General features: G+C 54.9%; 1 long non-coding RNA gene across 1 annotated transcript in view; it reads left to right on the top strand.

Moving 5' to 3' along the window:
* Positions 1-22,594, top strand: part of LOC145530002 (uncharacterized) — a 1,493,464-nt gene that overhangs the window by 995,476 nt on the left and 475,394 nt on the right. Inside the window, exons 119-121 of the long non-coding RNA XR_014071397.1 lie at positions 6,166-6,277; positions 13,820-13,931; positions 21,474-21,585. This is a non-coding gene — a long non-coding RNA (uncharacterized LOC145530002). The remainder of the gene's footprint in view (positions 1-6,165; positions 6,278-13,819; positions 13,932-21,473; positions 21,586-22,594) is intronic.

Consider the following 22,594-nt stretch of genomic DNA (forward strand, 5'->3'; position numbering starts at 1 on the left):
TCTAAAGTACACTGGCCATGGGCATTGCCTCTCCTTGGAACTTCCCACGTGTTTCTCTTTTTTATGGAACAGTGATTTTTCTAGAGGGGTTCTGGGCCACAAGGTTGTTGGGTCATTTTCTAGCCTTCTGTCGTGAAGAACGCTTTCCTGGGCGTTGGGGTGGTTTGTTGTTCCAGCTCCCTTTCTTGGCTTCTTTTGGGAGCTGGTGCAACAAGAGGAGCTCAGCCTCTGCCTTCTGGCTGAGATGTCACCCTTCAAACAGCAATGCCTGCCTGGAGATAATGATGGCATTTGCCAAAAGGGCTTCGTTTGGCACATGATATCTTGAAAGGACGTACACCGTCCTGTCAGCTATCAAAGGCTAGTTCAAATGACATAAAAATGAGAACTCTCCAATGGAGTCTTACAGTAGGTGGAGAGTCCGAAAGAAACTCCTTCAGTCATTTCACTGAGAGTCATTGATTGGGGACACCAAGAATATAGGAAGGAATGCAGAAAGAAAAGATGAAATTGTGTTCAGGATCGGGGGGAGGGATGAACAGGGCGTGCTTGCCTTGAATCCAGGCTTTGTTGGGGGGTGGGGCATAAAGATCAAACGGGTCTGAAACCACAAAGTGGTGATGGTAACACAGTATCACCAGAGTTACACAACAGTGTTCCCAAATTGCAACAATGATGAAAAAGTTTACTAACTTAACCAACAAGTTCCCAACTTAACCAACAAAAATACAGGAAACCATACAAAAAATAAAACATCACCAGAAAGGTGGAAACAAACCAAATGCAAAGCAGTTCAGGGGAAAGGAACTCCATGTCCCCTGGGGGCAGACCGAGTTGACAGCGTCCACGGTGAGCCGACAGGGATGGAGGCGGCAGAGCCGACCGCTCCCCTGGACGTGGTGTTTCCGGCAAGGGCTCTGGGTCTCTGTCCAGAGCGGGGGCTCGTTCTTCCTGCAGGGGTGGGTGAGTCATCGTCGGCGTCTGGGTGTTGCGCGGGAGCCAGGGCAGGCTCTCCCTGCCGAGGCAGTGACTCCTCCTCTGCCTCGGGTTCTCCTGCCAAAGCCCGAGCAGGTACAGGTGCACGTGGAGGTGGAGGTTCTGGCTGAGGGGGTGGGACATCAGTGCCTGGGGCTGGGGGTCCTGCAGGCACGGAGATCCGATCTGCCCGGTGTGCTGGCCAGAACCCAGCTGGCCTGGTGTCTCTGCGAGGGCAAGTCTCGGTTCTCCATCTGCCCTCGGTGGATCCCTGGGTCCTGCACCTGGAGCCACCACCTCTGTAGGGACAGGTCTGGGAAGTGGAGCCTGGTTCCAGTTGGAGGCCAGTGCTAGAGCTGGGGGAGAAGCAAAGTTTGCCCACAGGCCAGCCTTGGCATGTGCGTATCCCGGGACAGAAAGCTTCCAAGAGATTCCCAAAGAATACCCAGGGTCGGATGTCTTTTGGGACTGAAGTGTGCAAGATGGGGGTGGGGGTGTGAGGCCAGCGCTTGCTGCAGGCCCAGCAGCATCTTTCGGGGACTCGTCCCTGTGTAGCTCAGCACCCCCTCCCCACACACTCCCGTGCACCAGCCCCAGCGTCCTCACCTCTGTGCTCTGGCGTGCTGGGCTCCAGGTCCTCCTGCTGCCTCAGAGGCTGGGGTTCTCGGGACTCTGGGTCGGAGCCGGGTGTGCTGAGCTCCGTGGCAGCCTCAGACTGGGCCGCCGGGTGTATCCTGTGTGGTGTCTCGGCAGCAGGCCTTCCCCGCCTCCGCTTCGCCCCCGGTGGGGCTGATGCCTCCGTGGGCACGCTCACCTGGAGCCTGCACTGGGCCTCAGGGGCGGGGGGGTGGTGCTCCGACCCCTCCCTCCGGGAGGTGGACGGGGTGTCCCCGTCCTCGGCCTCATCACGTGGGAAGCTCTGCAACGACAGTGACCGTCAGCCAGCCATGCTGGGACTTTTCCGAGCTGGGCCTGGCCAGTGGAGCCGCTGCTTCTGCCTGCTCGAACTTCTCTTCCCAGAAGGGTCAGAGATGTGTGTCTGCTCAGATCCCCACCCGGGACGAAAGAGACCCACCTGAGGGTGTGAGGCCAGCCTGGGCGGCCGGCGCTGCCCGCACTCTCCCCATCCCAGCCAGCCTGCTCTCCCCTGGGGTGTGGACACAACTTGCCCGCAGGCTTCTGACCCCACATCCGCCTGGGCTTCCTTGAGGGAGACACACCCCGAGAAACCCGCATCCACACACACAGGCAAAGGACCCGGTGTTTCCGGGTGGCATGGGAGAGGTGGGCTGGCCCGGCCTGGGGCTCCCCGTGTTACCTTTCTGTTTCTCCGGGCAAAGGGCCAGAGGCCTCTCGGGGGTGCCCTGAGCCAACGTCGACAGGGTGCCCACGCACACTGCCTGTGAGCTCTCCTCAGGCCCCGGCCTCTGGGCAGGGGCAAACAGCAGAACATCCTGGCAGCAAGTGATCTGGCTGGGGGCTCCTCTCCGCTCTGGAGGCCTGGATACACGGGTTGCGGGTTCTGTTGGGTTCTGTTGCCGGCAGGTGACATCATTTCCTGGGGTTCGTGCTGAGGTCCCTTCCCCAAAACTTCCCAAGGGAATCTCTGGGTTTCTGACTGCTCGACCACCCCCCTTAGGCCATGTGCAGGCACAGTGACAGCCACACAGCCCAGCCCACAGCCCTGGGGAGGCCTGGGTGCAGCCAGGGCCTGAGCTCCGAGGACCCCGCTGCTCTCAGACCAGGCTCCTTCTTCTCATAAGTGGTGTGGCCCTGGACAAGCGTATGCCCCTCAGGGTTTCCCCAGTCTCTCCATCTGCAGAGTGGGGGTCATTCTCCCATCTGCTTCCTAGGTCTGTCGGCCTACGAGCAGCTCCATGCCTTTCCACCTGGGGCCGATATCACGTGGAGCTTGTGCGCTGAGACTTCAGAAAGAAAGACTCCATCCAGGGCTGACACAGCACAGAATGGGGCAGAACGAGGCCTGGATGCGCCGTGGTACCCAGGAAAAGGCACTCCCCCTCCTGAGTGTTTTGAGACCCCGCATCAAAGTTGGAGGCGCGAAAGGAAGACTCGAAGGTCTCCCTCTCTTATAGAAAAGAGTAGCCAACTTTCTGGTCCTCTGTTTCCATTGAGATTCTGTTCAAGTGTCCCAGCTCGGCTTCTGCGGGTGGCTGAGCTTCTAATGGCTCCCTGCGTTCTTGTCTTTTCCTCTCCAAACCTTCCGTCCTTTTCCCCCTTCTGGGGTGGATGGGCGCTGTCATTGCTTCTACCTTCGAGACAGATTGATGAAAAGTCTGGACCGTCGACTCCTTTCCTCTCTTTGGTTCCGTGTCTCTCTCTGTATGTGTCCCTCTCTTTTCCCTTCTCGATTCAGTCTGTGTCTTCCTCTTTCTCTCTCGTGTGTAGATGGATGGATGCTAGGAATGCACATGTATATGATTAGATGAGGGTTATGTTTTAGGGATAGGTTAGAGGGAGAGAAAGGCTTTAGGTCGGAGTTGGTCATGGGGGAAGGGTCAAGGGTGGTGGTGGTGTTTCTTGGAATCTGAGTGCTGTGCATTCTTCGTCTCTTTCCATATGAACCCCTTCTCAGATACACCACTTGCAAGGAGTCTCTCATGTTCCGTTTCCCATCTTTTGCATTTCTGAATGCTTAGCTTCTCTGTTGTGAAGAGGTTCCATTGGATGGAAACCCATTGGCATACTTCGTTTTCCTCTTTCCCTTACTTGAAGAGACCCATTTCTACCTCCGCCCAGCAAATGGCAAGGAGACTCTGATGTTAAGGAGCCTTTGACCTACGCTTCTTTCTAGCTGTCTCATGACATCAGTCTTTAGGGTGAGGTTTTCCCCCGATATTGAGGTGGTGTGAGATCAAAACCAATAGCGTTCTTCAGATGTAGCTGTCTGGTTTTCCCATGGACATTTATTGAAGAGGCTTTCTTGTTCCCATTTGGATATTCTCCCCTTTTGTGTCAGAGATGAGTTGACCATGGATGCCGGGGTTTGTTTCTGGACCCTCAACTTTATTCCATCGATCTGGATCTGTGTGTGTTGTTGTATTCCCAATAGCATACTGTCCTGCTGCTGCCGCTGCGCCTAAGTCACTTCAGTCGTGTCTGACTCTGCGCGACCCCATGGCCTGCAGCCTACCAGGCTCCTCCGTCCAGGGCGTTTTCCAGGCAAGAGTACTGGAGTGGGTCGCCATCGCCTTCTCCGATACTCTCCTGAGGATCCTAGTTTGGTCGTCTAATTTCCTTTCACACAACCTTGGATGTCCGTATCGGGGCTTTTTCGTCGGATTGTATTGACAATTTAGGCTCTTTTCTGTTTCCGTACCCCTTTTGCAATTCTTTGTTCGGTGCGAAAATGCATTGGCATTTTGGGAGGAATAGCATCGAAGCTGTGGATTGCCTTGTGGGGCTGTGACAGCATTTTCCCAATAGGAATTCTTTCAAGCCCTGAGCACAGCTTCTCTTTCCAGTGGTTGGTGTGGGCTTGATCTTCCTTCTTCCATCTCTCGCCGTTTTGTGAGAACAGGTCCTTCCTTCCCTTCTGGGTTAGATGGACTCGTGGGTATCACTTCAGTGAATGGCATTGTCAGTGGGGGTGATAATTCCCTTCTCATTGGAAGACTTTGCTGTGAGTATTAGAAATGCAAGTGATTTCTCTTCCCCTTCCTCCCTGTCCATCTCTCAGAGCCACCGGGAAACAGAGGCCTCATCCAGGGTCACACAGGCCTGAGGGAGTGCAACTAGACTGTTGTTTCTTCAGGCCCTCAGTGCTGGACATCATCCGGGATACTCTGTGTGTGTCTTCCTCAGTCTGCTGTCCCTTCAGACCTTTCCCTAGTTTTCACAGGCTTGTCGTGTTGGTGTTCTTTGTCTGTTTGGAGACACATCCTTGAGAAGCTTTGTGTTTCCACTCATTCGTCTCGCGATGTATGACCTGTCTTTTGCTTTTGTAATGAGGTCTTTCCCACAGTAGATATCTTTGATTTTGCAAAGTCCACTGTATTCTCTGGGTTGTTTTGTGGGCTGCCTTTTTGTTTTGTGTGTGAAGACTCAAAGCACGTGTCCGGTTTCTGCTCATTGTTCTTCTAGATTTGTGACAAGTTTTCATGGAAACTTTGTCTAGGGATAACTGGAAGTGAACTCGGTGTAAGGTGTCAAGTCTCCATCTCCATTCATGTCATGCCCTGCAGTTTCCAATTCCCTGTTCCTGAGTGGTTTTGGAGACCTTGTGGGAAGTTTGGTTGCATCGGAGTTTGCGTTTCCACCTTGAGTAGATTCACACTGTTCTGCCCTCAGGGACACTGTCAAGGGGGAGTGAGGAGCAGCCTGCACTTCCAGCAGTGACCACACGGTGGGGCGAGTGCTGCTCTCCCCTCTGGGAGCCCCAGGCCACAGGCATCCCAGTGAGGAGCCAGCTCTGTGCTCAGCTGAAAGGAGTTAGTCTCTCAGGAGCCTCTGAGCCCTTGCCTTTGGATCACCCAGGGTGGGCATTTGCTGTGACAGAAAAAAATTGCCCTGAATTCCATGGACGGAAGAGCCTGGCTGTGTAGAGTTCGTGAGTTGCCGTGAATCAGACACAACTGAGGACACAAAAATTCAATAGACTAAAACACTTTTTGGGGGTGGGGGGAGTGAAAGGGGGTGATGTGGGGTTTTTTGTCTTATGTAATAGCCGAGGGAAATCTAGTTTAAACCTAAATTCACATAGATGGGAAAGGTATAGCTCTCCGTCACCCTATTAAAAAAAAAAAAAAAGTCTTAACTTTTCTGAAAGCTTATTTAGTAGCTTCCTTGAGCAGTTCATTGTGAAGGATTTTTTTTTTTTTCTGTGACATTGGCCTCATTAAAAAGTACGGTTTGCATTTACTGGATAATTTTGTTCATTTGGTTTGTTAGGGAATCTTGGTAATATTTGAGTTTCCTGGGGAGTATGGTCACATGACCTGGCCCTGGCCAATCGGTGTGTTCCACGTCCCTGGCCACTGTGATTGGCTCCCGACTGGGGCAGTGCCCAATCGGGGCCCGGGGCCGGGCCTCACGTTGGAAGCCAGGGGAAGACGAGCTCTCGTCCTGCTGGGGTAGGGGAAGGGGTGGGGCCAGGGGAGGTCAGGCTCCAGCAGTGGGAGGGGCTTGAGGTCCGCCTGCGGCAGTTGGTGACCTTCCTGCTCCCCTCAGGGCAGAGCCGCCGGCCTGAGAATGAGGGCGCTGCTGAGCCCAGGGGCTGGGATGGCCCGCTGCTGCTGTGGTCCCAGAGCTCCACCCGAGACCTGAGGGAGGCCGTCTGCCCGTGAGTCCTCTCCCGCTTGTCTGTCAGCTTGTTTGAACCATGCTGGGTTTTCTGCCCAGCTGGCTAAGGGGAGTCCCTGGAAATGCAAGGGTGTGGGTTTTGGCAGACTTCAGGGAAGACATGCCAGATGACCTGGGAGACTCCAGCTTAATCTGGATTCAGGAGATATCTCTTCGGGCCAGCTAGTAATTGTAGGATAAGCCTAATGAGTCTTCACAGGATGAAGAGAGTAACGTGCCAAGGTAGCAATCGATGTCCTCATTCGAGAGGATGAAGCTGGTGCTCAGAGAAGGGGGGAACCTGGCCAGAGCAAGGAGGTGTGCACCCAGACAGAACCCCCAGATCCGGCCATTTGAGCTCAGGGAGGCCACTGGTGTGGCTTGTCCCTGTAGCAGGCGCCGAGGCACGCAGCCCACCCTGATTCCTGCGGGGGCCTGACTTGGGAAGTGCCATCTGGTAGCTTTGAGACTCACCAAACCAAATTGCACTGGAGAGAGGAAGGACACCTTCCTTCATCCACCCCCCACCCCCGCCGGATTCCCACATACCCTGACCCCTTTCTCTTGACTTCGGAGCCATTTCCAGAGTCCCACTCATATGACCTCATTCGAAGTGCACTGTGGACGAGCTGCCATCTGCAGCTGCTACCACAGCAGCCAAGGGCTTCAGCTCCCGAGTACCTCCCTTCCTTTGGAACTTGGGGGCCCTCTACTCCCCACTTGCACACCACAGACCTTTGCTGAGGATTGTGGGGACCCTCACTCAGTTTGCAGCACGTTGTAGCCATCCCTGTCCTCTCAATACCTCCCTTGCCACTCAGCTTGTGAGCCCCTTTGGAGCAGCGTGGCCCACCTGGCTGCAACGGAAGAGACACAGCTGACAGTGAAACAACAGCTTAGATCTGACAGCCAGAAAGCTCTGTCAAAAGGGACCTCCCTCTTCACACCGTAGAGGCTGTAGGAGCCGCCAGGCTTTCGGAACCAGTGCTGGGGCCAAAATGACTCCACAGCCGTTTTCCTTCCTGGGGAGGGTTCTGGCTCGAGTGGGAATGGCTCAAGTCTCCTAAGGTTCTGAAAGCCCACTGTGTGCAGATTCACGGTACACAGAGAGGAGAAGGTGGAGTCCTGCCCTGGAGGTGGTCACAGCTCACGGATGAGCCAGGCAGGCAGGCAGGCAGGCAGGCAGGGCATGAGAACTCCTGGGCTGCCTTCATGAGTGAATGGTGTGGGGGCAGAGGAAGAGAAGCCGGTCTGCTCCCTCATGTGGTGCCCAGGGCAGGTTGTCCCCAGAGGAAACCCTTACGACGGTGAGGACTCTCACTGCTGTTTCCCAAGGGGTTCCGTCGGTGCGTGTCTTCCCCGGAGCGGTCAGGCCGTCTCTAAAGTACACTGGCCATGGGCATTGCCTCTCCTTGGAACTTCCCACGTGTTTCTCTTTTTTATGGAACAGTGATTTTTCTAGAGGGGTTCTGGGCCACAAGGTTGTTGGGTCATTTTCTAGCCTTCTGTCGTGAAGAACGCTTTCCTGGGCGTTGGGGTGGTTTGTTGTTCCAGCTCCCTTTCTTGGCTTCTTTTGGGAGCTGGTGCAACAAGAGGAGCTCAGCCTCTGCCTTCTGGCTGAGATGTCACCCTTCAAACAGCAATGCCTGCCTGGAGATAATGATGGCATTTGCCCAAAGGGCTTCGTTTGGCACATGATATCTTGAAAGGACGTACACCGTCCTGTCAGCTATCAAAGGCTAGTTCAAATGACATAAAAATGAGAACTCTCCAATGGAGTCTTACAGTAGGTGGAGAGTCCGAAAGAAACTCCTTCAGTCATTTCACTGAGAGTCATTGATTGGGGACACCAAGAATATAGGAAGGAATGCAGAAAGAAAAGATGAAATTGTGTTCAGGATCGGGGGGAGGGATGAACAGGGCGTGCTTGCCTTGAATCCAGGCTTTGTTGGGGGGTGGGGCATAAAGATCAAACGGGTCTGAAACCACAAAGTGGTGATGGTAACACAGTATCACCAGAGTTACACAACAGTGTTCCCAAATTGCAATAATGATGAAAAAGTTTACTAACTTAACCAACAAGTTCCCAACTTAACCAACAAAAATACAGGAAACCATACAAAAAATAAAACATCACCAGAAAGGTGGAAACAAACCAAATGCAAAGCAGTTCAGGGGAAAGGAACTCCATGTCCCCTGGGGGCAGACCGAGTTGACAGCGTCCACGGTGAGCCGACAGGGATGGAGGCGGCAGAGCCGACCGCTCCCCTGGACGTGGTGTTTCTGGCAAGGGCTCTGGGTCTCTGTCCAGAGCGGGGGCTCGTTCTTCCTGCAGGGGTGGGTGAGTCATCGTCGGCGTCTGGGTGTTGCGCGGGAGCCAGGGCAGGCTCTCCCTGCCGAGGCGGTGACTCCTCCTCTGCCTCGGGTTCTCCTGCCAAAGCCCGAGCAGGTACAGGTGCACGTGGAGGTGGAGGTTCTGGCTGAGGGGGTGGGACATCAGTGCCTGGGGCTGGGGGTCCTGCAGGCACGGAGATCCGATCTGCCCGGTGTGCTGGCCAGAACCCAGCTGGCCTGGTGTCTCTGCGAGGGCAAGTCTCGGTTCTCCATCTGCCCTCGGTGGATCCCTGGGTCCTGCACCTGGAGCCACCACCTCTGTAGGGACAGGTCTGGGAAGTGGAGCCTGGTTCCAGTTGGAGGCCAGTGCTAGAGCTGGGGGAGAAGCAAAGTTTGCCCACAGGCCAGCCTTGGCATGTGCGTATCCCGGGACAGAAAGCTTCCAAGAGATTCCCAAAGAATACCCAGGGTCGGATGTCTTTTGGGACTGAAGTGTGCAAGATGGGGGTGGGGGTGTGAGGCCAGCGCTTGCTGCAGGCCCAGCAGCATCTTTCGGGGACTCGTCCCTGTGTAGCTCAGCACCCCCTCCCCACACACTCCCGTGCACCAGCCCCAGCGTCCTCACCTCTGTGCTCTGGCGTGCTGGGCTCCAGGTCCTCCTGCTGCCTCAGAGGCTGGGGTTCTCGGGACTCTGGGTCGGAGCCGGGTGTGCTGAGCTCCGTGGCAGCCTCAGACTGGGCCGCCGGGTGTATCCTGTGTGGTGTCTCGGCAGCAGGCCTTCCCCGCCTCCGCTTCGCCCCCGGTGGGGCTGATGCCTCCGTGGGCACGCTCACCTGGAGCCTGCACTGGGCCTCAGGGGCGGGGGGGTGGTGCTCCGACCCCTCCCTCCGGGAGGTGGACGGGGTGTCCCCGTCCTCGGCCTCATCACGTGGGAAGCTCTGCAACGACAGTGACCGTCAGCCAGCCATGCTGGGACTTTTCCGAGCTGGGCCTGGCCAGTGGAGCCGCTGCTTCTGCCTGCTCGAACTTCTCTTCCCAGAAGGGTCAGAGACGTGTGTCTGCTCAGATCCCCACCCGGGAGGAAAGAGACCCACCTGAGGGTGTGAGGCCAGCCTGGGCGGCCGGCGCTGCCCGCACTCTCCCCATCCCAGCCAGCCTGCTCTCCCCTGGGGTGTGGACACAACTTGCCCGCAGGCTTCTGACCCCACATCCGCCTGGGCTTCCTTGAGGGAGACACACCCCGAGAAACCCGCATCCACACACACAGGCAAAGGACCCGGTGTTTCCGGGTGGCATGGGAGAGGTGGGCTGGCCCGGCCTGGGGCTCCCCGTGTTACCTTTCTGTTTCTCCGGGCAAAGGGCCAGAGGCCTCTCGGGGGTGCCCTGAGCCAACGTCGACAGGGTGCCCACGCACACTGCCTGTGAGCTCTCCTCAGGCCCCGGCCTCTGGGCAGGGGCAAACAGCAGAACATCCTGGCAGCAAGTGATCTGGCTGGGGGCTCCTCTCCGCTCTGGAGGCCTGGATACCCGGGTTGCGGGTTCTGTTGGGTTCTGTTGCCGGCAGGTGACATCATTTCCTGGGGTTCGTGCTGAGGTCCCTTCCCCAAAACTTCCCAAGGGAATCTCTGGGTTTCTGACTGCTCGACCACCCCCCTTAGGCCATGTGCAGGCACAGTGACAGCCACACAGCCCAGCCCACAGCCCTGGGGAGGCCTGGGTGCAGCCAGGGCCTGAGCTCCGAGGACCCCGCTGCTCTCAGACCAGGCTCCTTCTTCTCATAAGTGGTGTGGCCCTGGACAAGCGTATGCCCCTCAGGGTTTCCCCAGTCTCTCCATCTGCAGAGTGGGGGTCATTCTCCCATCTGCTTCCTAGGTCTGTCGGCCTACGAGCAGCTCCATGCCTTTCCACCTGGGGCCGATATCACGTGGAGCTTGTGCGCTGAGACTTCAGAAAGAAAGACTCCATCCAGGGCTGACACAGCACAGAATGGGGCAGAACGAGGCCTGGATGCGCCGTGGTACCCAGGAAAAGGCACTCCCCCTCCTGAGTGTTTTGAGACCCCGCATCAAAGTTGGAGGCGCGAAAGGAAGACTCGAAGGTCTCCCTCTCTTATAGAAAAGAGTAGCCAACTTTCTGGTCCTCTGTTTCCATTGAGATTCTGTTCAAGTGTCCCAGCTCGGCTTCTGCGGGTGGCTGAGCTTCTAATGGCTCCCTGCGTTCTTGTCTTTTCCTCTCCAAACCTTCCGTCCTTTTCCCCCTTCTGGGGTGGATGGGCGCTGTCATTGCTTCTACCTTCGAGACAGATTGATGAAAAGTCTGGACCGTCGACTCCTTTCCTCTCTTTGGTTCCGTGTCTCTCTCTGTATGTGTCCCTCTCTTTTCCCTTCTCGATTCAGTCTGTGTCTTCCTCTTTCTCTCTCGTGTGTAGATGGATGGATGCTAGGAATGCACATGTATATGATTAGATGAGGGTTATGTTTTAGGGATAGGTTAGAGGGAGAGAAAGGCTTTAGGTCGGAGTTGGTCATGGGGGAAGGGTCAAGGGTGGTGGTGGTGTTTCTTGGAATCTGAGTGCTGTGCATTCTTCGTCTCTTTCCATATGAACCCCTTCTCAGATACACCACTTGCAAGGAGTCTCTCATGTTCCGTTTCCCATCTTTTGCATTTCTGAATGCTTAGCTTCTCTGTTGTGAAGAGGTTCCATTGGATGGAAACCCATTGGCATACTTCGTTTTCCTCTTTCCCTTACTTGAAGAGACCCATTTCTACCTCCGCCCAGCAAATGGCAAGGAGACTCTGATGTTAAGGAGCCTTTGACCTACGCTTCTTTCTAGCTGTCTCATGACATCAGTCTTTAGGGTGAGGTTTTCCCCCGATATTGAGGTGGTGTGAGATCAAAACCAATAGCGTTCTTCAGATGTAGCTGTCTGGTTTTCCCATGGACATTTATTGAAGAGGCTTTCTTGTTCCCATTTGGATATTCTCCCCTTTTGTGTCAGAGATGAGTTGACCATGGATGCCGGGGTTTGTTTCTGGACCCTCAACTTTATTCCATCGATCTGGATCTGTGTGTGTTGTTGTATTCCCAATAGCATACTGTCCTGCTGCTGCCGCTGCGCCTAAGTCACTTCAGTCGTGTCTGACTCTGCGCGACCCCATGGCCTGCAGCCTACCAGGCTCCTCCGTCCAGGGCGTTTTCCAGGCAAGAGTACTGGAGTGGGTCGCCATCGCCTTCTCCGATACTCTCCTGAGGATCCTAGTTTGGTCGTCTAATTTCCTTTCACACAACCTTGGATGTCCGTATCGGGGCTTTTTCGTCGGATTGTATTGACAATTTAGGCTCTTTTCTGTTTCCGTACCCCTTTTGCAATTCTTTGTTCGGTGCGAAAATGCATTGGCATTTTGGGAGGAATAGCATCGAAGCTGTGGATTGCCTTGTGGGGCTGTGACATCATTTTCCCAATAGGAATTCTTTCAAGCCCTGAGCACAGCTTCTCTTTCCAGTGGTTGGTGTGGGCTTGATCTTCCTTCTTCCATCTCTCGCCGTTTTGTGAGAACAGGTCCTTCCTTCCCTTCTGGGTTAGATGGACTCGTGGGTATCACTTCAGTGAATGGCATTGTCAGTGGGGGTGATAATTCCCTTCTCATTGGAAGACTTTGCTGTGAGTATTAGAAATGCAAGTGATTTCTCTTCCCCTTCCTCCCTGTCCATCTCTCAGAGCCACCGGGAAACAGAGGCCTCATCCAGGGTCACACAGGCCTGAGGGAGTGCAACTAGACTGTTGTTTCTTCAGGCCCTCAGTGCTGGACATCATCCGGGATACTCTGTGTGTGTCTTCCTCAGTCTGCTGTCCCTTCAGACCTTTCCCTAGTTTTCACAGGCTTGTCGTGTTGGTGTTCTTTGTCTGTTTGGAGACACATCCTTGAGAAGCTTTGTGTTTCCACTCATTCGTCTCGCGATGTATGACCTGTCTTTTGCTTTTGTAATGAGGTCTTTCCCACAGTAGATATCTTTGATTTTGCAAAGTCCACTGTATTCTCTGGGTTGTTTTGTGGGCTGCCTTTTTGTTTTGTGTGTGAAGACTCAAAGCACGTGTCCGGTTTCTGCTCATTGTTCTTCTAGATTTGTGACAAGTTTTCATGGAAACTTTGTCTAGGGATAACTGGAAGTGAACTCGGTGTAAGGTGTCAAGTCTCCATCTCCATTCATGTCATGCCCTGCAGTTTCCAATTCCCTGTTCCTGAGTGGTTTTGGAGACCTTGTGGGAAGTTTGGTTGCATCGGAGTTTGCGTTTCCACCTTGAGTAGATTCACACTGTTCTGCCCTCAGGGACACTGTCAAGGGGGAGTGAGGAGCAGCCTGCACTTCCAGCAGTGACCACACGGTGGGGCGAGTGCTGCTCTCCCCTCTGGGAGCCCCAGGCCACAGGCATCCCAGTGAGGAGCCAGCTCTGTGCTCAGCTGAAAGGAGTTAGTCTCTCAGGAGCCTCTGAGCCCTTGCCTTTGGATCACCCAGGGTGGGCATTTGCTGTGACAGAAAAAAATTGCCCTGAATTCCATGGACGGAAGAGCCTGGCTGTGTAGAGTTCGTGAGTTGCCGTGAATCAGACACAACTGAGGACACAAAAATTCAATAGACTAAAACACTTTTTGGGGGTGGGGGGAGTGAAAGGGGGTGATGTGGGGTTTTTTGTCTTATGTAATAGCCGAGGGAAATCTAGTTTAAACCTAAATTCACATAGATGGGAAAGGTATAGCTCTCCGTCACCCTATTAAAAAAAAAAAAAAAGTCTTAACTTTTCTGAAAGCTTATTTAGTAGCTTCCTTGAGCAGTTCATTGTGAAGGATTTTTTTTTTTTTCTGTGACATTGGCCTCATTAAAAAGTACGGTTTGCATTTACTGGATAATTTTGTTCATTTGGTTTGTTAGGGAATCTTGGTAATATTTGAGTTTCCTGGGGAGTATGGTCACATGACCTGGCCCTGGCCAATCGGTGTGTTCCACGTCCCTGGCCACTGTGATTGGCTCCCGACTGGGGCAGTGCCCAATCGGGGCCCGGGGCCGGGCCTCACGTTGGAAGCCAGGGGAAGACGAGCTCTCGTCCTGCTGGGGTAGGGGAAGGGGTGGGGCCAGGGGAGGTCAGGCTCCAGCAGTGGGAGGGGCTTGAGGTCCGCCTGCGGCAGTTGGTGACCTTCCTGCTCCCCTCAGGGCAGAGCCGCCGGCCTGAGAATGAGGGCGCTGCTGAGCCCAGGGGCTGGGATGGCCCGCTGCTGCTGTGGTCCCAGAGCTCCACCCGAGACCTGAGGGAGGCCGTCTGCCCGTGAGTCCTCTCCCGCTTGTCTGTCAGCTTGTTTGAACCATGCTGGGTTTTCTGCCCAGCTGGCTAAGGGGAGTCCCTGGAAATGCAAGGGTGTGGGTTTTGGCAGACTTCAGGGAAGACATGCCAGATGACCTGGGAGACTCCAGCTTAATCTGGATTCAGGAGATATCTCTTCGGGCCAGCTAGTAATTGTAGGATAAGCCTAATGAGTCTTCACAGGATGAAGAGAGTAACGTGCCAAGGTAGCAATCGATGTCCTCATTCGAGAGGATGAAGCTGGTGCTCAGAGAAGGGGGGAACCTGGCCAGAGCAAGGAGGTGTGCACCCAGACAGAACCCCCAGATCCGGCCATTTGAGCTCAGGGAGGCCACTGGTGTGGCTTGTCCCTGTAGCAGGCGCCGAGGCACGCAGCCCACCCTGATTCCTGCGGGGGCCTGACTTGGGAAGTGCCATCTGGTAGCTTTGAGACTCACCAAACCAAATTGCACTGGAGAGAGGAAGGACACCTTCCTTCATCCACCCCCCACCCCCGCCGGATTCCCACATACCCTGACCCCTTTCTCTTGACTTCGGAGCCATTTCCAGAGTCCCACTCATATGACCTCATTCGAAGTGCACTGTGGACGAGCTGCCATCTGCAGCTGCTACCACAGCAGCCAAGGGCTTCAGCTCCCGAGTACCTCCCTTCCTTTGGAACTTGGGGGCCCTCTACTCCCCACTTGCACACCACAGACCTTTGCTGAGGATTGTGGGGACCCTCACTCAGTTTGCAGCACGTTGTAGCCATCCCTGTCCTCTCAATACCTCCCTTGCCACTCAGCTTGTGAGCCCCTTTGGAGCAGCGTGGCCCACCTGGCTGCAACGGAAGAGACACAGCTGACAGTGAAACAACAGCTTAGATCTGACAGCCAGAAAGCTCTGTCAAAAGGGACCTCCCTCTTCACACCGTAGAGGCTGTAGGAGCCGCCAGGCTTTCGGAACCAGTGCTGGGGCCAAAATGACTCCACAGCCGTTTTCCTTCCTGGGGAGGGTTCTGGCTCGAGTGGGAATGGCTCAAGTCTCCTAAGGTTCTGAAAGCCCACTGTGTGCAGATTCACGGTACACAGAGAGGAGAAGGTGGAGTCCTGCCCTGGAGGTGGTCACAGCTCACGGATGAGCCAGGCAGGCAGGCAGGCAGGCAGGCAGGGCATGAGAACTCCTGGGCTGCCTTCATGAGTGAATGGTGTGGGGGCAGAGGAAGAGAAGCCGGTCTGCTCCCTCATGTGGTGCCCAGGGCAGGTTGTCCCCAGAGGAAACCCTTACGACGGTGAGGACTCTCACTGCTGTTTCCCAAGGGGTTCCGTCGGTGCGTGTCTTCCCCGGAGCGGTCAGGCCGTCTCTAAAGTACACTGGCCATGGGCATTGCCTCTCCTTGGAACTTCCCACGTGTTTCTCTTTTTTATGGAACAGTGATTTTTCTAGAGGGGTTCTGGGCCACAAGGTTGTTGGGTCATTTTCTAGCCTTCTGTCGTGAAGAACGCTTTCCTGGGCGTTGGGGTGGTTTGTTGTTCCAGCTCCCTTTCTTGGCTTCTTTTGGGAGCTGGTGCAACAAGAGGAGCTCAGCCTCTGCCTTCTGGCTGAGATGTCACCCTTCAAACAGCAATGCCTGCCTGGAGATAATGATGGCATTTGCCCAAAGGGCTTCGTTTGGCACATGATATCTTGAAAGGACGTACACCGTCCTGTCAGCTATCAAAGGCTAGTTCAAATGACATAAAAATGAGAACTCTCCAATGGAGTCTTACAGTAGGTGGAGAGTCCGAAAGAAACTCCTTCAGTCATTTCACTGAGAGTCATTGATTGGGGACACCAAGAATATAGGAAGGAATGCAGAAAGAAAAGATGAAATTGTGTTCAGGATCGGGGGGAGGGATGAACAGGGCGTGCTTGCCTTGAATCCAGGCTTTGTTGGGGGGTGGGGCATAAAGATCAAACGGGTCTGAAACCACAAAGTGGTGATGGTAACACAGTATCACCAGAGTTACACAACAGTGTTCCCAAATTGCAATAATGATGAAAAAGTTTACTAACTTAACCAACAAGTTCCCAACTTAACCAACAAAAATACAGGAAACCATACAAAAAATAAAACATCACCAGAAAGGTGGAAACAAACCAAATGCAAAGCAGTTCAGGGGAAAGGAACTCCATGTCCCCTGGGGGCAGACCGAGTTGACAGCGTCCACGGTGAGCCGACAGGGATGGAGGCGGCAGAGCCGACCGCTCCCCTGGACGTGGTGTTTCTGGCAAGGGCTCTGGGTCTCTGTCCAGAGCGGGGGCTCGTTCTTCCTGCAGGGGTGGGTGAGTCATCGTCGGCGTCTGGGTGTTGCGCGGGAGCCAGGGCAGGCTCTCCCTGCCGAGGCGGTGACTCCTCCTCTGCCTCGGGTTCTCCTGCCAAAGCCCGAGCAGGTACAGGTGCACGTGGAGGTGGAGGTTCTGGCTGAGGGGGTGGGACATCAGTGCCTGGGGCTGGGGGTCCTGCAGGCACGGAGATCCGATCTGCCCGGTGTGCTGGCCAGAACCCAGCTGGCCTGGTGTCTCTGCGAGGGCAAGTCTCGGTTCTCCATCTGCCCTCGGTGGATCCCTGGGTCCTGCACCTGGAGCCACCACCTCTGTAGGGACAGGTCTGGGAAGTGGAGCCTGGTTCCAGTTGGAGGCCAGTGCTAGAGCTGGGGGAGAAGCAAAGTTTGCCCACAGGCCAGCCTTGGCATGTGCGTATCCCGGGACAGAAAGCTTCCAAGAGATTCCCAAAGAATACCCAGGGTCGGATGTCTTTTGGGACTGAAGTGTGCAAGATGGGGGTGGGGGTGTGAGGCCAGCGCTTGCTGCAGGCCCAGCAGCATCTTTCGGGGACTCGTCCCTGTGTAGCTCAGCACCCCCTCCCCACACACTCCCGTGCACCAGCCCCAGCGTCCTCACCTCTGTGCTCTGGCGTGCTGGGCTCCAGGTCCTCCTGCTGCCTCAGAGGCTGGGGTTCTCGGGACTCTGGGTCGGAGCCGGGTGTGCTGAGCTCCGTGGCAGCCTCAGACTGGGCCGCCGGGTGTATCCTGTGTGGTGTCTCGGCAGCAGGCCTTCCCCGCCTCCGCTTCGCCCCCGGTGGGGCTGATGCCTCCGTGGGCACGCTCACCTGGAGCCTGCACTGGGCCTCAGGGGCGGGGGGGTGGTGCTCCGACCCCTCCCTCCGGGAGGTGGACGGGGTGTCCCCGTCCTCGGCCTCATCACGTGGGAAGCTCTGCAACGACAGTGACCGTCAGCCAGCCATGCTGGGACTTTTCCGAGCTGGGCCTGGCCAGTGGAGCCGCTGCTTCTGCCTGCTCGAACTTCTCTTCCCAGAAGGGTCAGAGACGTGTGTCTGCTCAGATCCCCACCCGGGACGAAAGAGACCGACCTGAGGGTGTGAGGCCAGCCTGGGCGGCCGGCGCTGCCCGCACTCTCCCCATCCCAGCCAGCCTGCTCTCCCCTGGGGTGTGGACACAACTTGCCCGCAGGCTTCTGACCCCACATCCGCCTGGGCTTCCTTGAGGGAGACACACCCCGAGAAACCCGCATCCACACACACAGGCAAAGGACCCGGTGTTTCCGGGTGGCATGGGAGAGGTGGGCTGGCCCGGCCTGGGGCTCCCCGTGTTACCTTTCTGTTTCTCCGGGCAAAGGGCCAGAGGCCTCTCGGGGGTGCCCTGAGCCAACGTCGACAGGGTGCCCACGCACACTGCCTGTGAGCTCTCCTCAGGCCCCGGCCTCTGGGCAGGGGCAAACAGCAGAACATCCTGGCAGCAAGTGATCTGGCTGGGGGCTCCTCTCCGCTCTGGAGGCCTGGATACCCGGGTTGCGGGTTCTGTTGGGTTCTGTTGCCGGCAGGTGACATCATTTCCTGGGGTTCGTGCTGAGGTCCCTTCCCCAAAACTTCCCAAGGGAATCTCTGGGTTTCTGACTGCTCGACCACCCCCCTTAGGCCATGTGCAGGCACAGTGACAGCCACACAGCCCAGCCCACAGCCCTGGGGAGGCCTGGGTGCAGCCAGGGCCTGAGCTCCGAGGACCCCGCTGCTCTCAGACCAGGCTCCTTCTTCTCATAAGTGGTGTGGCCCTGGACAAGCGTATGCCCCTCAGGGTTTCCCCAGTCTCTCCATCTGCAGAGTGGGGGTCATTCTCCCATCTGCTTCCTAGGTCTGTCGGCCTACGAGCAGCTCCATGCCTTTCCACCTGGGGCCGATATCACGTGGAGCTTGTGCGCTGAGACTTCAGAAAGAAAGACTCCATCCAGGGCTGACACAGCACAGAATGGGGCAGAACGAGGCCTGGATGCGCCGTGGTACCCAGGAAAAGGCACTCCCCCTCCTGAGTGTTTTGAGACCCCGCATCAAAGTTGGAGGCGCGAAAGGAAGACTCGAAGGTCTCCCTCTCTTATAGAAAAGAGTAGCCAACTTTCTGGTCCTCTGTTTCCATTGAGATTCTGTTCAAGTGTCCCAGCTCGGCTTCTGCGGGTGGCTGAGCTTCTAATGGCTCCCTGCGTTCTTGTCTTTTCCTCTCCAAACCTTCCGTCCTTTTCCCCCTTCTGGGGTGGATGGGCGCTGTCATTGCTTCTACCTTCGAGACAGATTGATGAAAAGTCTGGACCGTCGACTCCTTTCCTCTCTTTGGTTCCGTGTCTCTCTCTGTATGTGTCCCTCTCTTTTCCCTTCTCGATTCAGTCTGTGTCTTCCTCTTTCTCTCTCGTGTGTAGATGGATGGATGCTAGGAATGCACATGTATATGATTAGATGAGGGTTATGTTTTAGGGATAGGTTAGAGGGAGAGAAAGGCTTTAGGTCGGAGTTGGTCATGGGGGAAGGGTCAAGGGTGGTGGTGGTGTTTCTTGGAATCTGAGTGCTGTGCATTCTTCGTCTCTTTCCATATGAACCCCTTCTCAGATACACCACTTGCAAGGAGTCTCTCATGTTCCGTTTCCCATCTTTTGCATTTCTGAATGCTTAGCTTCTCTGTTGTGAAGAGGTTCCATTGGATGGAAACCCATTGGCATACTTCGTTTTCCTCTTTCCCTTACTTGAAGAGACCCATTTCTACCTCCGCCCAGCAAATGGCAAGGAGACTCTGATGTTAAGGAGCCTTTGACCTACGCTTCTTTCTAGCTGTCTCATGACATCAGTCTTTAGGGTGAGGTTTTCCCCCGATATTGAGGTGGTGTGAGATCAAAACCAATAGCGTTCTTCAGATGTAGCTGTCTGGTTTTCCCATGGACATTTATTGAAGAGGCTTTCTTGTTCCCATTTGGATATTCTCCCCTTTTGTGTCAGAGATGAGTTGACCATGGATGCCGGGGTTTGTTTCTGGACCCTCAACTTTATTCCATCGATCTGGATCTGTGTGTGTTGTTGTATTCCCAATAGCATACTGTCCTGCTGCTGCCGCTGCGCCTAAGTCACTTCAGTCGTGTCTGACTCTGCGCGACCCCATGGCCTGCAGCCTACCAGGCTCCTCCGTCCAGGGCGTTTTCCAGGCAAGAGTACTGGAGTGGGTCGCCATCGCCTTCTCCGATACTCTCCTGAGGATCCTAGTTTGGTCGTCTAATTTCCTTTCACACAACCTTGGATGTCCGTATCGGGGCTTTTTCGTCGGATTGTATTGACAATTTAGGCTCTTTTCTGTTTCCGTACCCCTTTTGCAATTCTTTGTTCGGTGCGAAAATGCATTGGCATTTTGGGAGGAATAGCATCGAAGCTGTGGATTGCCTTGTGGGGCTGTGACATCATTTTCCCAATAGGAATTCTTTCAAGCCCTGAGCACAGCTTCTCTTTCCAGTGGTTGGTGTGGGCTTGATCTTCCTTCTTCCATCTCTCGCCGTTTTGTGAGAACAGGTCCTTCCTTCCCTTCTGGGTTAGATGGACTCGTGGGTATCACTTCAGTGAATGGCATTGTCAGTGGGGGTGATAATTCCCTTCTCATTGGAAGACTTTGCTGTGAGTATTAGAAATGCAAGTGATTTCTCTTCCCCTTCCTCCCTGTCCATCTCTCAGAGCCACCGGGAAACAGAGGCCTCATCCAGGGTCACACAGGCCTGAGGGAGTGCAACTAGACTGTTGTTTCTTCAGGCCCTCAGTGCTGGACATCATCCGGGATACTCTGTGTGTGTCTTCCTCAGTCTGCTGTCCCTTCAGACCTTTCCCTAGTTTTCACAGGCTTGTCGTGTTGGTGTTCTTTGTCTGTTTGGAGACACATCCTTGAGAAGCTTTGTGTTTCCACTCATTCGTCTCGCGATGTATGACCTGTCTTTTGCTTTTGTAATGAGGTCTTTCCCACAGTAGATATCTTTGATTTTGCAAAGTCCACTGTATTCTCTGGGTTGTTTTGTGGGCTGCCTTTTTGTTTTGTGTGTGAAGACTCAAAGCACGTGTCCGGTTTCTGCTCATTGTTCTTCTAGATTTGTGACAAGTTTTCATGGAAACTTTGTCTAGGGATAACTGGAAGTGAACTCGGTGTAAGGTGTCAAGTCTCCATCTCCATTCATGTCATGCCCTGCAGTTTCCAATTCCCTGTTCCTGAGTGGTTTTGGAGACCTTGTGGGAAGTTTGGTTGCATCGGAGTTTGCGTTTCCACCTTGAGTAGATTCACACTGTTCTGCCCTCAGGGACACTGTCAAGGGGGAGTGAGGAGCAGCCTGCACTTCCAGCAGTGACCACACGGTGGGGCGAGTGCTGCTCTCCCCTCTGGGAGCCCCAGGCCACAGGCATCCCAGTGAGGAGCCAGCTCTGTGCTCAGCTGAAAGGAGTTAGTCTCTCAGGAGCCTCTGAGCCCTTGCCTTTGGATCACCCAGGGTGGGCATTTGCTGTGACAGAAAAAAATTGCCCTGAATTCCATGGACGGAAGAGCCTGGCTGTGTAGAGTTCGTGAGTTGCCGTGAATCAGACACAACTGAGGACACAAAAATTCAATAGACTAAAACACTTTTTGGGGGTGGGGGGAGTGAAAGGGGGTGATGTGGGGTTTTTTGTCTTATGTAATAGCCGAGGGAAATCTAGTTTAAACCTAAATTCACATAGATGGGAAAGGTATAGCTCTCCGTCACCCTATTAAAAAAAAAAAAAAAGTCTTAACTTTTCTGAAAGCTTATTTAGTAGCTTCCTTGAGCAGTTCATTGTGAAGGATTTTTTTTTTTTTCTGTGACATTGGCCTCATTAAAAAGTACGGTTTGCATTTACTGGATAATTTTGTTCATTTGGTTTGTTAGGGAATCTTGGTAATATTTGAGTTTCCTGGGGAGTATGGTCACATGACCTGGCCCTGGCCAATCGGTGTGTTCCACGTCCCTGGCCACTGTGATTGGCTCCCGACTGGGGCAGTGCCCAATCGGGGCCCGGGGCCGGGCCTCACGTTGGAAGCCAGGGGAAGACGAGCTCTCGTCCTGCTGGGGTAGGGGAAGGGGTGGGGCCAGGGGAGGTCAGGCTCCAGCAGTGGGAGGGGCTTGAGGTCCGCCTGCGGCAGTTGGTGACCTTCCTGCTCCCCTCAGGGCAGAGCCGCCGGCCTGAGAATGAGGGCGCTGCTGAGCCCAGGGGCTGGGATGGCCCGCTGCTGCTGTGGTCCCAGAGCTCCACCCGAGACCTGAGGGAGGCCGTCTGCCCGTGAGTCCTCTCCCGCTTGTCTGTCAGCTTGTTTGAACCATGCTGGGTTTTCTGCCCAGCTGGCTAAGGGGAGTCCCTGGAAATGCAAGGGTGTGGGTTTTGGCAGACTTCAGGGAAGACATGCCAGATGACCTGGGAGACTCCAGCTTAATCTGGATTCAGGAGATATCTCTTCGGGCCAGCTAGTAATTGTAGGATAAGCCTAATGAGTCTTCACAGGATGAAGAGAGTAACGTGCCAAGGTAGCAATCGATGTCCTCATTCGAGAGGATGAAGCTGGTGCTCAGAGAAGGGGGGAACCTGGCCAGAGCAAGGAGGTGTGCACCCAGACAGAACCCCCAGATCCGGCCATTTGAGCTCAGGGAGGCCACTGGTGTGGCTTGTCCCTGTAGCAGGCGCCGAGGCACGCAGCCCACCCTGATTCCTGCGGGGGCCTGACTTGGGAAGTGCCATCTGGTAGCTTTGAGACTCACCAAACCAAATTGCACTGGAGAGAGGAAGGACACCTTCCTTCATCCACCCCCCACCCCCGCCGGATTCCCACATACCCTGACCCCTTTCTCTTGACTTCGGAGCCATTTCCAGAGTCCCACTCATATGACCTCATTCGAAGTGCACTGTGGACGAGCTGCCATCTGCAGCTGCTACCACAGCAGCCAAGGGCTTCAGCTCCCGAGTACCTCCCTTCCTTTGGAACTTGGGGGCCCTCTACTCCCCACTTGCACACCACAGACCTTTGCTGAGGATTGTGGGGACCCTCACTCAGTTTGCAGCACGTTGTAGCCATCCCTGTCCTCTCAATACCTCCCTTGCCACTCAGCTTGTGAGCCCCTTTGGAGCAGCGTGGCCCACCTGGCTGCAACGGAAGAGACACAGCTGACAGTGAAACAACAGCTTAGATCTGACAGCCAGAAAGCTCTGTCAAAAGGGACCTCCCTCTTCACACCGTAGAGGCTGTAGGAGCCGCCAGGCTTTCGGAACCAGTGCTGGGGCCAAAATGACTCCACAG

The sequence above is a fragment of the Giraffa tippelskirchi genome, chromosome 12 (assembly GCF_054371585.1).
Source record: "Giraffa tippelskirchi isolate mGirTip1 chromosome 12, T2T-mGirTip1v1.2.pri, whole genome shotgun sequence".
Lineage (NCBI taxonomy): Eukaryota > Metazoa > Chordata > Mammalia > Artiodactyla > Giraffidae > Giraffa > Giraffa tippelskirchi.